A 25,882-nucleotide genomic window follows, 5' to 3' on the forward strand; every position below is an offset into this window, starting at 1 on the left:
TTTGCCCCTCTGAAACCCTGTGCGGACAAAAAACTCCGAAAACAGTGTTTCAGAGGACCGGAGAATAGGAAACTTTCGATCAAACGCGAAACACTACATGTATAAATAATAAAGCTACGGTCCACATTACATTAAATTGATGACCTACAAAAGGCTTTGATAGGTACAAGTAGGACATTCTGACATTGAAGTGTCATTCTTTTACTGACTTGAGTTTAATAAACGGCAGATTTTATTTATTGATTAACCCATTTTATCCCACTGTCCTATTTAAAGGACAGCTGAAAAATAGCATGTAGAAATCAGTATTTGCTTGGTGCGAATATTTTTCCAGCTGGAATATGTAGGGATATGTATTAGCATCTGCTAGCGTGAGTTATGTGACTCTCCCCCATCCTTCCTCTGGACATTTTGATTATTCATCGCATTAGTGTGCGTGGTTTGTATCATTTCTTTGTGGTTGCAGAATTCGTTTTCAGTTTACTTTGGACACTGGGCTGGGCATTTTGTACTTGAAAGTACTCTTTCCTTATCATCCTGGTGGTTAAGGAAATCTTTATTGTTATTAGGTGAGTCTTAGGGCATTGTTTTTTAACTGTCCTCTAAATAGGAAAATGAGACGATAAGTATGCAATTGACGCGTTCTTTCCCTCTTTATAAATAAGAGTAAAAAAAAAATCTAGTGTTTCACCCCTGCTGAGGCAAAGGTTTCTGAAGTTAGAGGAAGCATTAGAACTATTCAATAATTTAGATTCAGATGAGAGCGAATTTGAAATTGCTGTGTTACCACCAAATGCCAGTGAGTTAACTGACGATAATGAAGGGAATGAGAATGATGTAAATACTGGTGAGATTATTGTAACCGGTGTTCCTGGGTCTCTGGAGGTTATAACTGCAGATAGTTTCCAGCCTGAACCGTCCACAAGCTCTAATGTTTCCACAACAAAGAGTAGAAAAAAGCTAAAAGACACCAGTCATCTTGGATAAAGAATAAATCACCACAATATACAAAATAGAAAACACAGGATCAATCAATTGCGAGTGACTTGTTCAAGCAGATGGTAACTGCATTGAAAGATAACTCCATGAGAGCTTTTTGAGCAGTTTTATTTCAGTGAAGTCTACGATTTCATTGTAAAAGAAACTGTGCGATATGCAACAGATGTAAAAGTGTAAACACGATTTCTTGACCACGGCCAACGAAATACGTGTTTTCATCGGAATTTTGCTTCTAACTAGTTATCATTCAAATACCTGCGAACGTGACTACTGGTCAGATGCTGAAGATCTTAGCATTACCCTGGTGAAAAATGCCATGTCACGAAACCACTTCCAAAAGTTGAAATATTATTTATACTTTGTGGACAATGGAACTGTCAGTCAGCATGCCCAGGATCGATCCTTTAAAGTAAAACCTTTGTTTGCCGTACTCAATAATAATTTTATGAAATTTGGACACTTCTCTGCAAATCTAAGAATTGATGAAATGATCGTCATGTATTACAGTAGGAATAGTCTGAAACAGTTTATTCTAGACAAGCCTATACGTTTTGGATATAAACGTTGGGCTCTCTGTGGAAGCGAGGGATATTGTTACAATTTTTCTCTCTATTGCAGTAAAGAATCTGATGCGAGAAATGATACTCCACTTGGTAGACGGTTTGTGATGAAACTAACACAGAATATTGTGAATCCTTCAAGCTACACTTTATATTTTGATAACTTTTTTACCAGCATTTATCTTTTGAAAAGTCTTGGTAAACAGGGTTTTCGAGCTACAGTAACCATACGAGAAAATCGGATTAACCACGAGTTTCCTTTAGAAGAATCTAAGTCTATACGGAAGAAAGAAAGAGGCACGTCTGATTTTGCATTTGACGAGGAATTTGAGATTTTCCTGGTGCGATGGAATGATAATAGTACTGTCACTGTTGCTACAAATTTCAGCACTTTAGAACCACTCTTTGATCTGAAGAGGCGAGTGAGAGGATACAAAGATAAAGTTAACATGAAGATGATACATGAAAATAAAGATAACATGAAATAATGATAATAAAGATAACATGAAAATTTGATTAATTCTACAACAAACATATGGGCGGTGTGGATCGCCACGACTGGTTGGCTGGACTTTATTCCATTAAAAGTCGTGAAACAAAAGTGGTACTGGCCACTTTTTCTACGTTCGCTGGGTATGGCTATGGTAAACGCCTGGATAATTCACACAATTCTGAACAAAAATGGAGCTCTAAACTTGAAGGTGTTCCGAAGAGCTGTAACAACAGTTTATGTAAAAGAAACTGTGATAAGAACAAAAGGTACACTAGGATCTGGACTGTATTTTCTGATGCAAAAGAAGACACCCGTAAACAAAGTGTTAGTCATTTTTTACAAAAGCGAGAAAAACAGCGTCGTTGTCAAAGAGAGGGCTGCAAAGGAAAACCAAAAACATACTGTGGCAAATGTGACAAAACACTTTGTCAGGCTTGCTTTGGACTTTTCTACCAAAATTAGAGTGAAACTCATCTGAAAATGAACTATCTTGTAAATAAGAAAGTATTAGTCGAATTAAATAAAATTTGTACACGGAAATCACTTTTTATCATTGAAGAGAACACAAAAAACATGTAAGTGCAAATTTTATCCCCTTTATCCAAGTGTCCTATTTAGAGGACGGGCCAGATTTGTTTAGGTTTAATTAACCTTAGAAAATATCATTCTTTTCAAATTGAACAAAATAAATAAATTGGGATAAAATGGGTTAATGTGTATTCTGTTTGAATACTTTACATATGAACGTAATAAGCGGCTGAGCTTATTAAACAGGATTTGTCGATTTTCTCAAATTAACGCCTAGATGCGTTTACTTATATACCTGTGGAATAAAACTGCTTTGATATAAATAAAAAAATGAATGCTAAACTACGAGATATGTTTGGAATTAGAGAATGACTGGAGTTAGTGCATGTAGCATTAATAATAAATACAGTTATGGAAGGAGATCCAGCTGACGGAGGACTTGTTTTATCGCATGTCATAGATAAATAGACCATAATTTAGTTGATGGAATACAATTGGTCCTCAGCTTTTCCTATCTGTGACGTGTATAAGAACCAGTTTTCATTAGAATGTGTTCCACGAAGGTGTCCCTTTCCTTACGCAGATAGCCCTAGTGTGCTTTGCCATAATCAACTAAACCAAACCAAACTTAATAAAATGATGCTTATTTACTACCATTATAAGGGACAGTTTTTCGGTATTACTGTTATTGGCGACGCGACTAAGGGGTGTTCAGATCTTAGTTTTAGATATCTTAGAATTGGTCGAAATGGTTTGTTAAAAATCTTTCGCATCAAAATTCAAAATTCTAAGTCTTTTTTCTTAGGTGTTTAACAATTTATTTATAATGTTATCATGAACATTAAAACTCTAGATATTCAGGACTCTAGATATTAAAAAAATTCTAGATATTCAGGGAGAAATTACCAAAAAAAAAAAAAAAAAAAAAAACCAACTGCTCTGTTCTACGAGAAATTAATATGATATTAATAGGGCGGGACTTTATCTGTTCGTTCAAGGACGAAAGTTATAACAAAAAGAGAGCAAGAAAAACATCATATCAGATAGTTAGAGGGATGAGTGGACATATAATGAAGTATAACTTAGTTTCATCAACTGAAATCTCTGCTGAAAGTAATCCAGAAGTCGGAGCTGACACCAGAGTGAGAAACTAAATTGGAACCCTTGGAGAGATTTGTAACGAAACAGAAGGAGAAAAATAAGTGCTAAAGAGGCACCTGATGAAATGAAGTAGTCAAAGTACTGCACACGTAAAATCTCTTTATAAAATAATATTTTAACAGGAGGTAATTTCTGACTTTAATAGCTCAGCTTGTCTGTGTGGGGCAGAAATTAGAAAAATAGTTCAAATCCCATCCGAAATCAAAGTACACGAATGAAGGCCATTTTATATTGCATCAATATTTTATCTCGGTATTAGAGTATATGTTAAAACATGACGAAAATCTTCAGACTTCGTAATCAAAGTTAGTTCCTGCAAAAAAATCTAAGCGATTTATTAAATTAGAACAATTTTCTACGTTAAATTTTGTGAAACGTAACATTTAGCTTAGAATGAACGTCCAGACAGGACGAAGACTGAAGCCTCTAAATTTCAGTTGGAAAAATTCGCAGGAAACTTACTGAACTTTAAATTAAATAACTGAGTTTATTCGACAGAGCAGTTAAGTGTAACAGCTCGGCAACAGCTAAAAAACTTGAAAAAAGAAATGAAAGAAAAGAAAGTAGCATATATAAATCTTCTGTACCGTCGAAATTAGATTTTCTAACAGAATTTCGTCTGCTATAAAAATGGGAAACTAATTTTAGTTGAGAATTTGAAGCCGGTGTATTTAATTATTTTTACTTTACTTAATGAAATTCATAAAAGTTATATGAGGAGAATAATTAATCCATTATCGCATTTTTCCTGCTGTAAAAGATTCAAATATTATATGATCTAATGAAATCAAAATGAAAAATTCTATATATGTAGATAAAACGAAAACTCGATTTATAATTTATTTTCTTATTAATTCCGTACAATTGAAATAACAACATTGCATTGCAATAAAGATTTCCATTTTCTTTTTATAAAAAGTTAAAAGTAGCCTTCACACCGGCTAATAGTTTTGAAAATTATGCTCGCTTTTTAGAAAGATTTACATAATTCACAAGTAAAAAAATCTGATGTGTACACCACATGACTTCCTTGTACGGAATATTAAATTAAACGCATTTTTTCTTGCATTTCGTTTAAACTTATTGGATTGAATTAAACCTACTTCGCCGACAGCGCATAAACCACAATAGAATAAATACATTCTTTAAAATTCACTCTATTACCATAGCGACACTCTGGCGCTAGGTTCACTTAACAGTATTATATTTCCTTCATATTATAATTCAGAATGTACAAAATTTATATCATTTAAAGAATTATCTAATCGTTGCCACATGTTCTATTCAAATACTACAATAAAGCTAGAACGATGTATAAAAGAAATTAAGCAAGTAAACAAAAAAGAAACAGTTTTTCACAGACGATTTTGTATTTATCATTTAATTAATTCAGTTCTCACTTCGCGAGAAGGCAAAAATACATAAAAACTCAAAATATCTGTATTAAAAATTACGAAGTAAATCTTAAACACTTATTTCCTCGAAAAAATTCCAGAAAGGATTAAGCATGATTTAATTCGCAATAAAAAATGAAGGCGTTATCTTTGTTGTTGCGAAGCTACGTTTCTCTAGATTGGCAACAAATCCACTACTCTGCTGTTTCAAATTTAAACAAGCAATGGCCGCCATCAAAAACATTACTAGGCTTAGCGGCACTTAAACAACTTTAAAATTGTTGATAATTCTAAACATAGTGCATACAGATTTACTAAAGGCATAAAAACCTTAACCGGAAGATAAGAAAAACATAATTCAATCATTTTTAAAACAAAAAATGTACAATTTACAAACATATAAGAGTAAAGAAACTGAGATCACCGAGCCGGATAACAGAGTGGATATATATATAAATATATTTATATACGTTTGGCGCGGCCGATTGCAACCAAAATGCGAGGTGCACATCTACATGTTATAGTAGTCCTATATGCAAAATCCCAACGTTCTGCGGCTACTCGTTTTTGAGTTATGCGAGATACGTTCGTACGTACGTACATACGTTCGTACAGACGCCACGAAAAATTCTCTTCAGAATTCATTTTAAAGCAGTTTTATAATTTTTTTGGAGGAAAAGAGTCTTTTATTCTGTCCTTACGTACAGATATCACGCAAATATATCGTTAAATTGCATTCGATAGCGGTCAAAATTGATATTTTCGTTGAAATATGCTGCCTGAAACTTTTCACGATTACCTACAATACTTCCTTTTTACTTCGTACAATGAAGTAAAAATGAATATGACTATTTTAATGTTTCAATTTCTTCCATACATTAATGCACTTTAGAACAATTTGCATATGCTGTTCTTCATCACATTACCTTACTTTAAGTTATTAAAAATACCACGTGTATTCGTTTACCAACTATTTTACAGTTTAATCATTTGTTTAATTTATGGTTATCGCCAATATTTCATTTAATTAAGCTTGTGAACTAATTTTCCAAAGTCGTGAAAGCCGTTAAAGATCGTAACTTAATCCCATTTAGGACGACATAAATAATTGCGGTTTTATTTTTTCCTGATGCATACTAATACTAGAAGGGAAGTAAATATGATAATATTTTAATGGCAAGATCTTAATCAGTTTAGAATGAGCCATTAAGTTTCTGTACATTCATTCTGAAAAATGCAAATCTTTATAGATATTAAAAAAGGCGTGGCTTTAACATGATGGCATTAGAAGATAAGTCTTTTTCGATTTATCACGCATTTACAAAGTACGTAATTAATTTTTAGAAGTGTTGTTCTTTTTAAACCGTGATAAAATTTGGTTAATAAAGATCAGAAACACGGAGCAGATTATTGCTAATCTATTACTCTTAGAATATTTTTTTCATCTATAGTCAATGCATTTGTATTGGCACCATAAAAGTACCTTTCCTTCAATGAACGGAAGCGATTGGTTTGAAAGATTATTTTATTCGATTTTTAATAAAAGTTTGCGACAAGTGTTATTTTATACCGCAGGTTTTATAGGGTCTGTTTAGTTGCATTAACAGTTATTTTAACTTTTGAGCCTTTCCTGAATTATCTTATTTTCCCTCAGATTTCCTCGCCAGTATGCAAATTAAATAGGTGAACGAGAGTACTTAAACAGTTGAAAGGAAATGATTAGACAGAGCGTGATTTCGCTAGTGAAGCGTACGTTTGGTATTTTGTCCTCCATTTGTTAATCTTAATAGCGACTACGCATTCTGGCCTTCTAGTCACTGTCTCACCGGTGCAAGTTTCTGAGTCAGTATAATAGATTAAATTGAATTGCGTAGTCAAGTACTACATCTCTATTCGATTTATCAACTTTATAGCTAATTTACTTTTAAGTTCTCACGCAAGTAGACGGTGTTTTTGTGTAAGCACGTAAGTCCGTGCCCTCTGTAATAGAAGTTTGTGATAAATAAAGGGTCTTTTATACCCTTTCCCACTTAAGTTCGTCTTCACGCCCGTGCGAGAAGTCGCCAGGTACGAACTTTATATAGGTTTAGTTACCACTTTATGCTTGCTTAACGCATTAGATCTCACAGTATGACAAATAAAAGATGTTTCTAATGTCAGATAAAATATTAAGCAAAATATTTATATCTTTATGTTTCCTGTATACAATCACGTCCACAATAAAATCGTATACTAACAGGAAATTTTGTCGTAACGCACGGTTACAATCTTCTGAAAATATTTTGCTTTAAAATTTATTCGGACAGCAAGAGATATGTTTATTTTTTTGATATATATCATTTAACTTCATTTTATAATTCTGAAAAAAAAAAAGGATTCGGAATACGAAGCCAAAGATTTAAATTTAATTTAAATTTTTTATTTCAGTTTTAATTTTATTCTATACTTATGACTTAGCTTTATGAATTAGCAAAGAGAAGTGTTATTTTTACTATAGACGAAAACCGAAATATTTGTATGAAATATTATTTTTTATTAAATTCCTGGTATTAGCTCACACTCTCCCTATATCTTGTTCAAATTTTCAATCGTTAATAAAATACTTTTTTATTCATCCACTCAAATTCAAATACATTTTTTAAACATGTACTGGATGACACTTGATGTTAATACAGTTGTTTTACATATTAAAGTCAATTCCTACTTATTTATTCCTGTTTATTGGAAGTAAAGCTATGCTGTTTTTTCCAAGTACTATATTATAAAACTTATAAATAATGACAGAGTATTAGGAATTCTCACGTGCTGTAGAAATTAATTTTATAACAACTTATAAATAATAGTACATGACTGCGATAAATGGAATTGTAATATTTAACAAAAGTAAGTGGCAACATTAAAACAGATTACTAAAGATTTTTAAATAATATGTAATTAAAGAATTATAGTTTTATAGTGTTAGATGAAGCAGATGTAATGTCACATTATATGTAGCGAAAATTCTCCCCATATTTCTATGTTAACATGATAATCATATATAGATAAAGAAAATTATATTACTTGAATGTTAATTGAAGAACTGGACTGCTCGAAACTCACTGGAAAAGTTCCTTGCAATAATGAAGCAGTACAAGAGATGGATATAATGAGAAATTATAGACCATCATCAGCTTCATAAATTAGAAATGAAAAAATGTTAATAATATTAATAAAAAGTAACTAAAATAAAATTTTTCTTTGTTGACCTAAGTAGGAATTTACTTTAAAAATTGTTTTTATATTACTTATTTGATTTTTAAATTAGAAAATGGTAATCTGTTAAAGAATACCAAAATGGAGCTCTTTTTACTATTTTATATCTTCAAATAACTCGATAAACGAAGAGAATTTGAAAGAAGGTCAAAGATATGTGTGATATATGTCTGCTGTCATTACTTACACAGGTCTAATGCTAATTAGCGTATGCATGATATATTTATTTAGCACAGTGAAGTCTCTCATTCCATCATCTCAGGAAGACGACACACTCTAATGTCTACCTTTAACAGCTACCTTTTCTTAAAAGAGAAGTAAAAGAGTATCTGCACTAAGTATCATCTCTTTAAGGCGCCCCCTCCGTAAATTCCACGTCTTCCTCCGCGTCTGGCCTCCCCAAGACAGAAATTGCTTGGAATCGAATGTGGTATCTCAGAAAGTTTAACAATATTAAAATACTTGAAAGGAAACTGAACGTTTAACTCTTTGGTTAGAACCCAAAGCAAGCAGTACCCAAAATTAATTCAAACGTTCAATGTCTGTTGTTGTAGTTGCTAATCTCATTTATCTGACCTAATCAGAAGGACTTTTATAGTGGCAAGGACCACATGATTGCGTCTGTTGTTGCCATTGATTTTGAGCACTATATAAGAGAAAGGACGACATTGCTCAACTCAACCTCGATTTTGAAGGAGTTTACTCGGAGAATGGATCCGAGTGTCTCTTATCCATCTCTCCTACCACCAAAACACTTGAGAGGGTTTCGCCACTTTCATTTCGCCTTGTGATTTCAATGCCTACATAGACACTACATATTTATAAGCAGCCATGATTTCTCCGGTATTTGAGCCTGGCAGTCAGAGTCTCTAATCACAAAGTCAGAGTCTCCATCACACAGGCTGGTGGCTTTTTTAATGTATAAAAATTAATTGTATTTTTTTCTTAAAAATCTGACAAAAGTTGATTCTAATTTAATTAACTAAAATGTGTTCAATGTTCTATTACTGAAAACAAATAAATGCATGGCATCTTTCTTAGATGATCACTCCCAATCTTGGATAACTTTTAATCTTCTGTGAAAGCGGTCGTTATAAAAATGCGATTTTCAATACCAGTCATTATTTCTGTTCCCAGTATATATATACTGAGAACAGGGCTTGCATTCGTGTATATATATATATATATATATATATATATATATTTTCACGAATGCAAGCCTCCATTTTATTAAGTTTTTGACATCGCGAACATATGAAAAGACTTTTTTAGATATTTTGCCACTCGGGCTTGTGATGGCAAACCTTGTAGCGTTCTCTCAACAAACCCAGCTTTTGTTTCTGACCACCCGCGGACAGTTGAGGTTGCATCTTTTAGACTATTGACGGGGCATGACTGTCTACAGAATCATTTATTTCGCATTCGACTAGCTGATTCGCCGTTGCGTGTTTTATGTAAAAGTGGATGGCCAATGACGGCGGAACATTTGGACGAGTGTGAAGCACTGACAAATTTTTCTTGTAGATTTCAGGGCTATTGGCAAGCAAGAAATTACATTGCCCTAACGGCCAACGTTACTGACGTTTGACAAATAAATATATATATATTCTCCATCAGAGATCTCAGTCAAGATATCTAGTAACAGCGAAATATTATTTTGCTTTTCTTCAGTTGTATTTTACTAACTCATTTTACATGGGGGGAATATGAATACATTATTTTGTCGCGCTTCGCAAAAACAACATTTTTCATTTAACATGTAGAGCGTGAAGAAAGGGAGAGAATTGTTTTATATCTCCAGTTTCAGTTAATTTAAAGACAAAATTTAAAGTACTTTTTTCATATCTGAAAGAGATGGTTCACATAAGTCTAGCATGTAAATACCACTGCGTCAGCATAATATTTTGATATAAAATTGGATGTTATATGAAATAATATAACTAGATCAATTTTTAGCCTAAGCTGACTTAAATATTTCATTTCTTAAAAATGGTATTGAAGATTTTACTACAATCTGCGCATAAAATGGGCTTCTACGTTTACATATTTATTTATAAAATATTATTATTTGTGCCAAAAAATAATTTCGTTTGGTGAACTTTTAAGGATCTTAAGTTTTACTAACGTTTATTTTATTTTAAATCTTTACTATCACTTCTTATTTTCTACTTCCGGCCAGAATTAAAAGCGTTAACTTATTTATGCAAAATTTGTCTGGCGAACGCCAAGTACTTAAGTTGTGGCTTTTTGCCAAGCGAGAGAGAGGAAGGAGTTAGGCGAAGCAGGCCGCTTACCTTAGAAGTTTTACTCAGTTGCTGGTTGCCTTCCAGGCCAGAGGTTTAATCATCTTGATAATTTTAAACGTATTGTAGTGTTAACAGTTCTCTGTACTACATACGGCTTCCTGTTAATATAAGGCCAATCTTCCACGTTTATTATTTCAAAGTCAAGTTAGAGTTTAGTTATATTTTTATATTCTTACGTTTAGACCACAAGTAGTGGGTCCTTGTATTCCGAAGTACGGAAATTATTGTAAATAGAGAAAAATAAAGGGTTTTGTATACCCTTCTTGTGTATCCTGTCTACTTCCCACAGTTATTGAACATAGCTTTAGTAAGCTCTCTGTTCCGAGTCAGGTCCTTGCATGTTCCCGAAGAAAGTAAGACGGAACAATTTAACCTGATAGTGGCGCCCAACGAAGAAGAATAACCATGGCCGAGTTCCAAGAAGAACCTGTGCTGCCTGCAGAAGAGGCTCAGAATCCAGAAATGCCAGCTGCCGCCCTGGAAGGATTTGGTTACATCGTCCAGACCATGCGCGCTTCGATGAAACCAGAAGCAACATTTAATGGAAACTCACCGGTAACCAGTTTTTTGGAAAAATTGGATGACCACTTTATGCTCTACCGCGTGCACGAATTTCAAAAAGTTACCTTAGCTACCAGCGCTTTGAGGGGCCAAGCGCTTAATTGGTTCAAATGTATAGGCAGAAGTCTCTTGGGTCAAGCAGAAAGTCCCATTTATACTTACGAAAATTTCAAGACTGCCCTACTAAAAGCCTTCCCTGTTGTAAGGGATCGTGCGAAATTAGAAACGGAACTTTTCAGTATATATCAGCAAAGAATCGAAAATCTCTCAAGTTTTATTTTAAGAAAAATTCACGTCTTCAAACTCTTGTATGGAAACCGTCCGGATCCTGAGATAATTCAAGTGATTTTGCCGAGGTTACTGCCCCAAGTGCAAGACTTTATTGAATTAAGAAATCCGACTACACTGGAAAAGTTATTTGAGCTAGCAATCCAGTTTGAAAGTAGAAGAACGGCGGACATTGAAAGAAGACGCCAATATCAACAGCGAAACCAATTTGGTGCGCAAAGACTACAGCAAACTCAAGCACACGGCTACGGAAGCAAAGCGAGTCAGTGGGCAAGGAAACCCGAGCATTCAAAAACAGCCGGCGAACGTCGACAGTTCAATAGCAATCCAGAAAAAATGTCTCAAGGCCAGTGGAAAAAGAAGGAAAGCACGGAAATGAAAAATAATTTAAACTAAAACGGATTTCTGCTGATGGGAGGGTGCGGAAATCCGAAGGCCACGAAAATCCCTCTTCCTTCAAGTTAAATACAGTAATGGTGAAAAATTTGACTCTTCCGAAGATTGAAGTGTTGGTGAATAATATCCCAGCCACCGCACTCCTGGATACAGGCGCGCAGTGTTCCTGTGTGGCAGAAGATTTTTTTAGGAAGTATTTTCGTAAATATCGTGTATATAATTCAGATAATACGACAGTGTTAGATGCGCAAGGAGAAAGATTTAAGTGTATACGTAAATTACCGCTGTATGTCCGTATCAAGGACGAACAAGTAAAGGTTATGTTTTTCATAGTAAAGAATCTGCAAGCACATATTATTTTAGGAATAGATTTTCTTTCAGAAGCACAAGCAACGCTAGATTTTAATGAAGCGTCCCTTAAGCTGACAATGAAACCAGTTCGAGAAGAAAAGGCTGAACCGCCAATGTTAAACCTTGACCACCTGCCTAATGACGAGCAACGAAGAATCCGACAAGTGGTAAATGAATTTGCTTCGTTATTTAGTGATATTCCAGGATTTAGGTTACTAACCATAGTATTGACACCGGAGATTCAATGCCAGTTCGCCACAAAGCATAGCGGTATGATAAGAATAAGGAAAAATTATAGAATGGCATATCACCGATATGCTACGTAAAAAGATCATAACGCCCATCTCAAGTAGTTATGCTAGCCCGGTGGTTTTATGTAAGAAAAATAATGACTATCCTTTGACACATCCAAAAAGGTGCAGATTCGCAATTGACTACCGTAAATTAAACTCCATAACTAAATATCCGGTATATCCGTTACCTATTATTGAAGAAATTCTAAGGAACATAACATCCACCAAATATATGACGACTTTAGACTTAACGACTGGTTATTTTCAAATAGGGGTTAGGCCTGAGGACGTGCCTAAGACTGCTTTTATAACCAAGTCTGGCACTTTTGCATTTTTGCGTATCCCGTTTGGCCTTTCAAGGGCACCGGCAACATTTCAGCGATGTATGGACATTCTGTTAAGGCCTGTTCTTGGAAAGTCCACATTTATCTATTTAGACGATATCATTATTACTAGTGATAATCTCGATCAACATGTACAGGATTTAAGACAGGTGTTTTCTTTATTAAATGAGGCCGGTCTAAAAGTTAATGTCGAAAAGTGCAAATTTGCAGCCCCTGAATTAAAATATTTAGGTTACAAAATATCTCAGAAAGGAATCGAGACAGACGAATCAAAAATAATCGCTGTACAAAAGTATCCGACTCTAAACACGGCGAAGAAGCTCTCTTCTTTTCTAGGACTTTGTTCATATTATAGGTCCTTTATAAAAGATTTTGCAGCTATTGCTGAACCATTGTTAAAATTATAAAGGAAAAAGGCAAGATTCTCGTGGACGGCCGAAGCCAATAGTGCTTTCGAAAAATTAAAACAAGCATTAACGCAAGCCCCTGTGTTGAAATTTCCTGAAAAGGATGAGAATTAAGAAATTTCAGCGGATGCTTCGGATTATTATGCGGTAGGAGCGGTACTTTCGCAAAATCAGCAGCCCGTGGCATTTTTTAGCCGAACTTTAAATCAAACACAAGGAAACTATTCCGCGACCGAGAGAGAGGCACTTGCAGTTCTGTTAGCAGTGCAAAAGTTCCGAGTCTATTTTGGAAAGGCGCCAATAAGAGTGTACTCTGATCATGCGGCGGTAACTAGATTGTACTCAGGGAAAAACTTATCCCCAAGGTTAATAAGATGGGCACTCAAGCTACAAGAATATAATCTGGTAATCAAGCATACCCCCGGAAAGGAAAATATCGTAGCAGATGCCCTATCCAGAATTAAAATAGATGAAGAAGGTAATACTGTAAAGGTGGCAATGCTCACAGCATGTACAATAAATTCCCGAGAAACTGTAATAACCGAACTGGGTAAGGATCCTGAGTTTGGAAGCATTTATGAGTATTTAAAGGATCCTGAAAATTTTAGCCACCAAGATATTGTGGCGATAAGAAATAGGGCGGCAAATTACGAACTAATAGATGGTCTATTATTTTATACAAAAACTACGAATTTTAACAACGAATTTCGACCTGTTATCCCAGCTAGTCTTAGATTAAATATCCTGCAGGAGCTCCATGACAGCCCTTTAGCTTCTCATGGTGGTATTCGAAAAACTATCCAACGCGTACGCGAGGCAGTCTATTTTCCTGAACTGCAAAAGTTAACAAGGGCGTATGTCCAGTCCTGCCCAACATGTCAAGCAGTTAATTATATTAATTTCCGCCCGGCCGGGTTTCTAAATAGTATTAAATCCGAATTTCCAAATGAAATAATTGGCATCGATTTATTGAGCCTTTTCCCAAAAAGTCAGTTAAATAAAAGTCGCTATCTCCTTGTTATGGTTGATAATTATAGTAAGTGGACCGAAATTGTTCCCTTAAAACGAGCCTCCGCGAAATTAGTTACTGAATCTATTTTAAATAAATATATTTTAAAATACGGGGCGCCCCTTAAAGTTATATCGGATAATGGTCCTCAATTTGTAAGTAATGTATTTGAAGACGTGCCAAAAACTGGGCATACGTCATTTAAAAATGGTCCCGTATCGGCCGCAATCAAATATAGCGGAACGGGTCAATAGAAATATAGTGAAAATTATCCGTAGTTATGTTAAAAATTTTCATAAAAGCTGGGATAACTATGTCAATGAATTTGCTTTCGCCCTTAGGACCGCAAAACATGATACAACGGGCAAAACTCCTGCTGAGTTATTTTTAGGCAGAAAGATTATAACGCCGTTAGATAAATTATTTTATGTGCAACAAAGAGCCCCAGAATTTAAAATGGGTGATATAGAAAAACTAATTAAGGAAGCAAAGAAGAATACTGAAGTAGCACAGAGAAAACAAAAATTATATTATGACTTGTAACGACGGGGAGTAACTTATAAAGTAGGGGATGAAGTTTTAAAAATTATGCATTCACTTTCTTCAGCACCAGAAGATAAAACTGCCAAATTTTTTCCACGATTTGAAGGACCATATGTCATAGAAAAAATAACTCACGCTGTAGTAGTGTTAAAAGCCAGGAATGGGGAAACCTGCTCCGCAAACATTGATCAAATCAAACCCTACTATGATCGTAATAAAATGCAAATTTTCAAAGATCTTTTGCAGGATCCGGCACAGCAGACACGGCAGGCACAAGCTCCAGAGTTGGAACAACGACAAGTACAAGGGCTAGCCATTAAGAGGCAGGAGCAAGTGAAAAGAAAGTTTCCCAGCGGAAAAATTGAAGGTAACAAGAAAAAGAAGCCGTTCCACCGTCCAGAAAAGAGAGCTCACGAACACCCCCAGAATGAAGAAGGGAGAAGGACGACGTATGCAAAGAGAGCCAGGAGAAATGACGGCAACTATAACCCGGCTCTAAAACGGAAGATCTACTCATCCGACAGGACTCTCCGCAGCAAATGTCGCCGAACTGCGGAAGGGCCACCAGCGGCGGAGGAAAAGTTACAAGGAAAATTTGAACGGCCAGCAACGAGGCCCAAGCAGGAACGCGAAAGAAGTCTCCCGGTTCCGCCAAGACCAGCTGCCATCAAACGGCCAAGACCACAGGCAGAGGCGAAAAAGAAGGTATTTAAGGGTGACCGAACTGGAAAAAAAAGAAAGCTTCTAGAGGAAGGCACTGAAGGGCGAGCCCGCACAAGAAGGAGGATAAATCAAACGAGAATCTGTGCTACCTTCCAGGACTGGGCTCAGAAAAGAATGTCCGAATATCACAAAGAGAAGTAAAATTTTATGTTACTTTGCAAACTTAAGTTAATCTTTCATTCTTACTGCAAGTGGCAGATTTCAAGAAGTTTTACCTCATGCGAGGTCTACCTTTATCACCAAAAGGGCGAGAAATGAGTTGTTACCGATTTTGGTATTATGTTTTTCAATTACTCGCGCGTAAAACTAAAGTTGATGTATAATAGCGATGTGTAAATACTTAAATATTGTAAAAGTTATTGTATAAATTTTATTTAAAACATTCTGGCAAGAAAGAAGTTTTAGTCTGAAAGACTTTTTGAAATTTAGTACTTCAATGTAGAAAGAATTGGCACTTGCTTTGAAAAGAATAGAAGTTAACAATGTACTACTAATGTATGTTTTCAAATGCATAAAATTAACGGCATGTTAATATGTTCTTATATACAATGTGAACTGTTATTTTAAATGTTAAGAAATACCGTGATATAGTAAAAGTGAAAGTAATGTTAAAAATGTTTTTTATTCGTGTGACTGTAAAAAGACCGAATCATGGTGAATATGTGTTAAAGGTTGAATGAATGTAGTTAGGCTCTCTGACGCTACACTTCAGAGTTAGCCACTTTCAGAATAGTACCTCAGGGTTTAGAATTGAAGTTAGGGTGTGTTACGAGGTCTTGGTATGTTGAATTTTAACACGTTAGTGTTTTTATTGTAGGAGGAAGTGTTAAACACGTATACATAAACACATTCGTGTTTGGTGTTCTTTTACAACACATGTCAGAGAGCACGGGGAGAGATAATTAAAATAGTCATGAATGAAATAAGAATGTTAAGAGAAATATAAATATGCATGTTACTTGCCATTTCATTGTGTAACATTTCATTAAACTAGTTTTCCTTCCAGATCTCTGGAAGGAACCAGATTTGAATAAAAGCTCCTGTTTAGATGCAGTACAGATGAAAAATTGCGTGTCCTGGGAGCTGCTATTGTAAAAACAAATTTCTTTTTTTTTTTAATTTCTAGTTTCTAGTCAGAAATGTTTGTAAAAGATTGGCTTCGCGTTAGATTCTAGAGCTAAAAGTTTTCAACAAGGTCGTTTAGACCTCAGTTTCAAACTAATTAACTCTGGCGGGAAGTATGTAAGGATCTTAAGTTTTACTAACGTTTATTTTATTTTAAATCTTTACTATCACTTCTTATTTTCTACTTCCGTCCAGAATTAAAAGCGTTAACTTATTTATGCAAAATTTGTCTGGCGAACGCCAAGTACTTAAGTTGTGGCTTTTTGCCAAGCGAGAGAGAGGAAGGAGTTAGGCGAAGCAGGCCGCTTACCTTAGAAGTTTTACTCAGTTGCTGGTTGCCTTCCAGGCCAGAGGTTTAATCATCTTGATAATTTTAAACGTATTGTAGTGTTAACAGTTCTCTGTACTACATACGGCTTCCTGTTAATATAAGGCCAATCTTCCACGTTTATTATTTCAAAGTCAAATTAGAGTTTAGTTATATTTTTATATTCTTACGTTTAGACCACAAGTAGTGGGTCCTTGTATTCCGAAGTACGGAAATTATTGTAAATAGAGAAAAATAAAGGGTTTTGTATACCCTTCTTGTGTATCCTGTCTACTTCCCACAGTTATTGAACATAGCTTTAGTAAGCTATCTGTTCCGAGTCAGGTCCTTGCATGTTCCCGAAGAAAGTAAGACGGAACAATTGAACCTGATAAACTCATAAATTGTATTTTAATTACTATACCATTTTCTTGTTAATTATGTCCTGTTACTTCTTCCTTTTCCGTCTGCTTAACTAGAATGTAAATCAGCTGGGTTTAAATGGAAAGCGAATTTGAAAAATGAGAGTAAGATAGAGTTTGAGAAAGCATCCAACAATACACTGACTCATGTGAACCACCTACCTGGGTTCAAAAATGATTTTCATGAGTGTTTTGGGGGATTTTGCAGGGATGTGTGCATAAAAGTTTCGCATAATTTGAAACCAACTTAATGGATGTTTAATTTACTCATTTTACTATGATCTAGATTTCAAATTAAAGTACGAAGTCGTTAAGTCGCTTGTAGTACAGGAAAGTTAAACGAATAATAATAGAAGAATAAATTAGGTTTAAACTTTACGGACACGCAATTGGTAATAAATTTCATTTCTTCCCCTCTTCGACGAACAGAACTGTTACTTGAAACCCTTGCAACTTTGATATTAAAATTGATCTTAGCGCAGTCTTCCCAAAATATTTATTATTATATTATTTCCGTTGGCACTATCGTGTTGTAGATCATTTTATTTCTAACTTTAATATGTATTTTGTGTTGTCCAGAAATACATTGCGATTGAACACTTATATTATATTGCATATAAAATGTGCTTAGTTATGCAATGCAATACTTTGTTCATTTGTAAAACAACACCATAATGATGTCTCTACATGGAAAAAAAGTACTCTCTTCAAGGGCTTTGTTTCCTGATGTTATTTTTATAGAAACATAATAATAGGCTGTTTGCGCTGTTCGGGAGAAGATCCACTTCGATGAATAGATGACAGTTCGTATGTGGAATACCTAAGTCCGAGAGCTTTCTTAACGGTGAGTAACAGTAGTAGTTAGTGGCATGGCACGAAACCGGAACTGACGCGTTTCAGACGAACAAATAGTTATTTATACAACTAAATTCGTTCAGTGATTACAGTATAGAATTTATTTACGTACACATATATGGATGACAAAATTATGCAAATCAAGATTCTAATTTTAATTTTGCAATAGTCCCTTAACTCTTTATTTTAATTTAGTTACTTTCCCTTCCTATCTTAAAAATAGTAACAGCTTATAATATACCTGTATAGACTAAACGGTTTCAAAATTAATCTCTGTCATATTCTACCTAAAATTCCGATGTCAGGAATTGCATAAAGCTTCAGCCAATGAGAATTTCGAATTTAGAATCGAAACTTAATATTAAACAATAAAAATGATTGTAAACTAAAATTAAATCTTTATGAGCCAAACTTTTACTTATATGGACATGTTACATTTTCTCTCTCGCTTTTATTCTGATAACCTACTTGCCTTCCGATACTGTAATTTTTCTGTTTGCTTAAAACATTGCTTGTCAACAAAAATAAACGTATATTAGACTGGCCATGACTTTAAATCCTTGTTTATGCATTACATGGTAATACCGTCTGCATTATTTCATTGAGGTCGCGCAGGATTTGGCCTGTAGGAAAACCGAAGAGAGTTATATAAATATTCAAATTAGCTTTTGTCACTCTCAATCGCATTATTTCAATATGCATGATATTTAGAATAAGTTATTATTTTAAGTTATTAATAGTAGTAATTAAATTCATTTTTTAATGTCGTTGAAAGCATGAAATAAAGTCTTTTGTGAAGTTCTGTCTAATTTTTATGCTAGGTTTTAAGAAAGAAAACCTCAACGAATATTATTTTAAGATTGATTTTACAACCACATGTACTTACAATTGAGGTGACAATTTATTTAACAGTCCTAACTATGCATTCCTTAAAGATCATGGAAACAATTTTGTTTATAGTAAACTGCAACTCAAATAATGACACAAAAGGATATATACCACTAAACTACCTTTCCAGACGGTAACGTAAGGAAAATACGCTGTCGGATAAGAAAAGATGACCTTTAACGGGTAACCCATCCTATGTGGAAGGGAAAATGCACTACGCCAAAGAAACTTTCCTCACACAGTGAATAATCACAACAAAAGATACGTCTTACTTTTATGAATCGTTACAGACAAAAAGAGCAAAAAAAGTGGCCAGATAACACTATGGGTGTTTAAGAACTAGCAGTGAGGTTATTGACTACTTAATATTTGTTATGTATTGTATATTGTTTGTTATATATTGTATTTATTGCATTACTTTGATAATCTTATAGTACACTGATTGCGGAAAGATTAGACTAAGGTATTATGAAAATTAACGTGAATTGATTTGCAGCCACCATCTCTATCTACAGATCATACGTTTTGCGCAATAAACGGAATACTTTCTACAGTAAGTCTACAGACTTTGAGAATAAAAAAAAAGAGTTATGCATTTCCATTTGTGTTGATGGTCTTTGAGAATTTGCATACCGCTACTGTGAGACTTGTTGCTTCGGCACATGGTATTGCTTATGAATTAAACTCCCGTTCTTTTAAGAATGAAGTTTCCTTTCTATGAATATCAGAATAATCGCTTGACAGATATCTTGTCATCAGGCACTGGGAATTGGCGTTGGTTTGCAAAAGTGAGACTAAAATTTACAAGTCTTTACAAAAACAGCATGTGAAAGATAATAAGAATAAAGACTGGTGAATTTAGAGGTTGGAAAATTCCCTGTAACGAGGACTGATGTGTCCATGGGTTGTTAAGTAAAAGTTAATAGATTATTCAAGTAAAATTTGTCCCAATCTTCAGATAATCTGCTGCCTATAATTCCTTGACACTAACGTTTACAAATCCGTATTTTGCTCTCTTTTAAAATAAGAACGACTACAATTTATTTATTTCATTCCTTTTTAGAATTTTTCAGTATGTCACATTACAATTTCTCGAGCAAAATTAAATGAATTTTATACGGGAATTTTCTTTCTACATCAATCACATGATTTGCTTGGAAACATCATGATGTTACATACTGCACTGCTTTCCTGGGTAGTTTTGTGTCTTCTCTGTTTATGATTCCTACTTACTTCTGCAGATGTTTCGGGTATTTTAAGTGATTAACGGAAATATTTGCCTTTTTATATATGGTGTGCTTATTGGCCTGATACTTGTCGAGATTAAGCATTCGTCGAGATAACCAAACTTATTAGTAACCGAGCCGTCTCTTGAGCAACCGACATCTAAACCGCAAAAGAGAGGGAAAGAATCTTATACGGGAGCTGAATCCACATCTTTAGTTTCAGATTAGCAGTGAAAAGTCAGTTTACCTGGATTTCGCAACAATATTTTCAAACGCTATTTTATATCTTTTATATATTGTAAATAAACAACATAATTAATCAGTTAACTGTGGCGCTCTCGTTTAAGAGTGCGCACCGTTTTGTATCGAAATTACGTTTTGAGCCATTACGAGTATATTCATCAATCACAGAGTAAGTTGCGGTGGTAAGATATTGGATGAAAAAGATGGGTTTATTTTATAAAATTGAAACTTTTATTACTCATATTTACTTATTTGGTTTAAGCATATATTACATACATATTAAACTAAAAGCGCAATAAATTAAATTAAACATTATATATATAAAACTAAGAATTTAAATTCCTGCTGTGGAGTGATATTCAACGAAACGGAGTACTATACACAATGAGACTTTGCAAATCGAACACCAGTAACGCGATTCCTTCCTGATCTTACGTTTGTAGCATATTTTTTTAATATAATATGAATGCATTCAGGCACATACTGTCTAAGAAATGGAGAAATATCTTTTTGTAGTATTTTTTGAGTCGTTTTCTTGTTGTGGAGTACGCTATGATAATGCCATCGCTATTATCCACTTCACCCATTTTTTTATTATAATCAATCACTAGCTCCGGTTTCTTTGTTATTATTTTGCTTTTCTCTGTTTCTATTACGTTGCTTTATACGCGCGTTGCTTACACTGTTTTATACGCATGACGAGTATACTCGTCAATCACAGTTAACTGATTAACGCGTTATAATAAGTGCAAAATACCAAAACCTATTTCTTGTACATGTTATTGTTTGTATTCAGAATACATGTTTGAATGACCATGAATCATGTTTATAATGCAACTTTTTGTAGTAATATCATTATAATATATTTTCTCCTTCTTTCTATATTTTCTCTCTCTCGTTCGACACGTTCGACATGTAATCAGGAGTCCGGAGTTCGAATACCGGCGAGAATATTGAGGATTTCTTCAATTTTCTGACGCCGAAAAATTCTAGAAGAGTTTACAAGTAGTGCATGATCTAATAAGTAGCGGGCGATATCTTGACACCACCAGGATTTGGTGACCAGACACCCCCATTCTCATTCATCGCCCTTTAAAAGAGGTTCCACCGTTTGCGCGTGCCTTTGTAGTGTAACGGGAAACACATCCGACGCTTAATCGGTATGTCCAGAGTTCGACCCCAGTGAGGGCAATAGACACTTTTTTTACCTCTCCTACAATAATAAATCTAATGAATCTACACGTAGCAAGTCTTTTGATATATGTTTCTTTTTACAATTTATTAAATTAATAGCATATTTTTTTTTAGATTTTGATAAAGTTTAGTATATACTGTTTATATACCATATGAAACGAAACATGCTAAACGGAAATAAAATGACGGGCGAAAAAAATAAGCCATTCGACCTTTTTTCCGCCAATATTGTTTCTATGGTTACAATAAACCAGGTAGCGGAAAATAGCCTTCGGTTTAAAAGTACCAGACAGTAATATTGTATATATATATATATATTTTTTTTTTAAATTGTTAACGGCAGAGTCTTCTATGAAGTTTTATATTGTAATTTTAAAGTTTTTTTTCTTTGCACTTCTTTTCTCTTCTTCTTTTCCTTCTATGTCTCTTTCTCTTCAGTTTAGCCTATTTTAACCTATTATTATTATTAATCTATTATTAACTATTAATCTCGAAAAGGATTTTGCGTCGTCCACTATAAACGGCGAATTACTTTTCAAATACTGCCACCAAATACTATCGCCCTGTATTATCTTTAAAGATATTAAATAACTAAGAATATGTAGTATTTATATATGTTCCTCACACTGCGAAAAAATCTAGAGCCATTAAATTTTGAATAACGTTATCCTCCACCCGAACATGTGCAACTGGAAACCCGAATTTTGAATTTCGAATTTCATATTTCATACTTTATGAAACTTTCGTGAATTTTTTATTAACAATCTCAACGATTTGAAAGCTAGCAGTGGTAACACTGCATGGAATAAAATACTATTATATCCAAAGCTCGAGACAATTTATCGAAAATTCTAAAGTTATGCTGTTTCAAAATATATTGCGAATTTGCTGTTCACCTGAAGCTTATGTCAAGTGAGTGCGAAGAACGTGATATCTAATAAATAAAGGAACACACAAAATGTTAATAATAAAAAGACACACAAAACAAAAGACATTTCGCAGTCCATCTTTACTAAGAAAACTGAATACTGATATAATATGATAAACTAAAAAAAGTCTGAAAAAAATATAACAACGTATGCTAACACTTAACACTGCATTAGGGAATTCTAAACATATGCTGCTTTTAAATTTTTTGTAATTTTGTAGTTGAACCGTATATCGCATAGCGAAGAAAATGATGCTTATTAATAAAGCTAGCAGAAGTAAATGCAGCAAAAAATTGTAGACTGCGAGCTCAGCGAAAGCGTAAAAAAAACCTTAACAAATCCTTTTAGGCGATCGTTAAGATCTGAACTCTTTCAGATGTGTTATTTTTTTAAAGCTGGCAAAAACTAATTTTTGGCTAAAATTATTTTACAGGCTGAAAATTACCTCTTTTTTATTTTTATTATTTGTTTGTTTTCATTTCCTTCTTTCTTCTGTAGTGAAGACCGATCGCATCGTACTGTCTTGGGGTATATAGTGTAAAACTATACTAACAAAAATGAAATTAATTATTAGGTTTTCCAGTTGTGAATAAGTTCAATGCAAAAAACTATCAAATAGAAATAAGTATTCCGGTTAAAATAAAAAAAGTAGCTAATTTAAAAGTTCGAGTTTATAAAACACGAGCTTCTTCCACTGTAAGTCGAAATAAGTAAATAAAAAATTAAGTTCAGTGAGCAATTATTTTAAAATTAGCTTCCAGTCCATTTCCAATATTTTTAATCTCTTGCGCGTTCTTGTCAGCAAAGGGACAATGGGAACTAAAGCTGGCTCCCACAGATAAGATTCAGTTTCGAAGCTTGGGAATTTTCTCTAAACTAAACCGTGTACGAAATCGACTTTTTAAAACGGAAAAACTAAAAAAAAAAAAAAAAACGTATTTAGCCTTCTCATCCCCTTTTATTTCCTTTCTTGTTTTGTAAAGTTCATTAGACTCAGATTCCTTTGCTTGTGTATAAATGAGTTAGAGCATCAAATAGTTGTTTATAGTTGTAGGGTTATTATTATTTTTCTCAGAACAATTATTTTGTATTTTGCATCTTTACTATCACTTCTCGTTTTCGTTTACCTGCCAGAATATAAATGAGGTAGAAAGAGATGGTTTTTAAAGGAGGCGTTTGATTCAAAACCTGTTCTACCTCTCGAAGCGAAGTCACTAAGCTTTCGTCAGCTGAGATAAAATTTCATTATTCGGGTTTCCATTATAGTGCCAACATAATAGTTATGTGCATTGTAGTTAAGGAGGTTAGATTTGTTAGACAACTATTCGTTAAAATGAATTGTATAGTTTTTAGACTACTAGCATAATTTAAAATTTGAACTTACTATTACTTTAAATTACATCGCCACACGTAATTGGCTGAAATGTAAGCACGTGACGTACATTTCTCTTCCAGTTATGATTTAATAAAAAAAAGTTTGTTTTAAAACCTGTTTACGTCTGTCTATACATAGCGATGATTCACTTAATATCTGTTAGATTTTTTTTTTGATTACGACAAAGCCTTCAGGCTATATGCCAAAAGGCAAGAATGCTTTCGTGGAAGGCGTTCTAAGGGAAACTGGTTCGTATACACGTTATATATGGGGAAAACTACGAAAACATCCATGCAGCCAGCCCGTTCACGGAATTTGAACCTCGGACCGAACTACCAGTGTTCAGCGACTTTAACTCTCGGTCACTGGTGGGCCCAACATCTGTTAGAAGTTTGATACAATTTTATGTTTCTAAAACAAGTCAATTTTTATATAGTGAAAAAAGAACAAGGTACTTTGTACAGATATAGATAAATTTAATAAGCCAAGAAAGCAGACCTCTTAATCTCTCATTTTTAAGAACAATTTATAATTGCTCGAGTTTTTTAATTTAATTTAGAACGACGACAGAAAATTTAAACCTATATTTTTTCGATTTTCTAAAATGTTTATTTACATTTTATAATTAAAAAAATTCTAAATGTTACGTATCAGCTTTTTGTTGCGCTAAATACTTTTTTTTCAGCTTGTTTAATTCCAAATTTAAAAAAAAATTAGGACAGTGTATATAAAATAATAAAATCTGAAAGATTTCACATATTTGACGGTCGCCCAAAAGAGTTTGTTAAGGTTTTTTTTTTTTTTTTTTTTTTTTTGCTCTCTCGATGAGCTCGCAATCTAGTAGTCTGCTGTTACAGTCACTAATGCTAACCCCTTTTTTTCTTCTTAGCTTACTTTTTAAGCATCATTTTCTTCGCGCTTGTGTCATGTACAGTTTAACGGCAAAAACACAAAATATTTAAAAACAGTATATCTGTAGAATTTCCGATAGACAATTTCGCGTACTGGAGATAAAAAAAATGTTTTATTACATACAGCGTTGCCACTGCTCCCTTTAAAATCATTGAGTTTGTTAATCAAAAATTCACTTAAGTTTTATAAAAGTTGAAGTAGGAATTATAAAGATTGAAAATTCAAAATTCGGGCTTCCAGGAAGTGCCCATGTTTGCGTGGTGGACTATGTCATTTAAAATTTGATGTCTCCAGGTACCGTTGTTTTTTCACGTTGAGACTTACATGCGTACATTCATGCAGATTATTTATTATTTAATATCTTTAAATATAATACAGGGAAATAAAAGTTGGTGGCAACAATTTAAAAAGCAAAACAACGTATTTAAGTGTTTCGACGCAAAATGCCGGCTCGAGACTAATATCCCATTTGGGACAAACGTCCATTTTGGGCTAAATATATATGAACATACTGGAGTACACTAGAACGGCACTTAAGCATACTCTAGAACTTCCAATGAATAATATATACCTTTTTTAACAAAAAGATAAAACGTAATAATATCATAAATCAGAGATTCGTAATTCTAGTGTTAATATTTCCAAAAATGCTATTGTTTTCATTTAATGGTTTAGACTGAAACAAAGGAAAGTCAAATATTGTTACCAGGGAACGAAATCGAAGATTTTAAACTATCTTCCATACTATAATGTAAGCTGTTCATCAGCGTAACATTATGAACGAAATAATTTTATCTG

General features: G+C 33.9%; 1 protein-coding gene across 1 annotated transcript in view; it reads left to right on the plus strand.

Moving 5' to 3' along the window:
- Positions 1-25,882, plus strand: part of LOC118190346 (substance-P receptor-like) — a 347,815-nt gene that overhangs the window by 124,076 nt on the left and 197,857 nt on the right. The gene's annotated exons all lie outside the window — the stretch shown is intronic.

The sequence above is a fragment of the Stegodyphus dumicola genome, chromosome 6 (genome assembly GCF_044657685.1).
Source record: "Stegodyphus dumicola isolate Sdum_Otavi_A_Nest chromosome 6, ASM4465768v1".
In the NCBI taxonomy this organism is placed as follows: Eukaryota; Metazoa; Arthropoda; class Arachnida; order Araneae; family Eresidae; genus Stegodyphus; species Stegodyphus dumicola.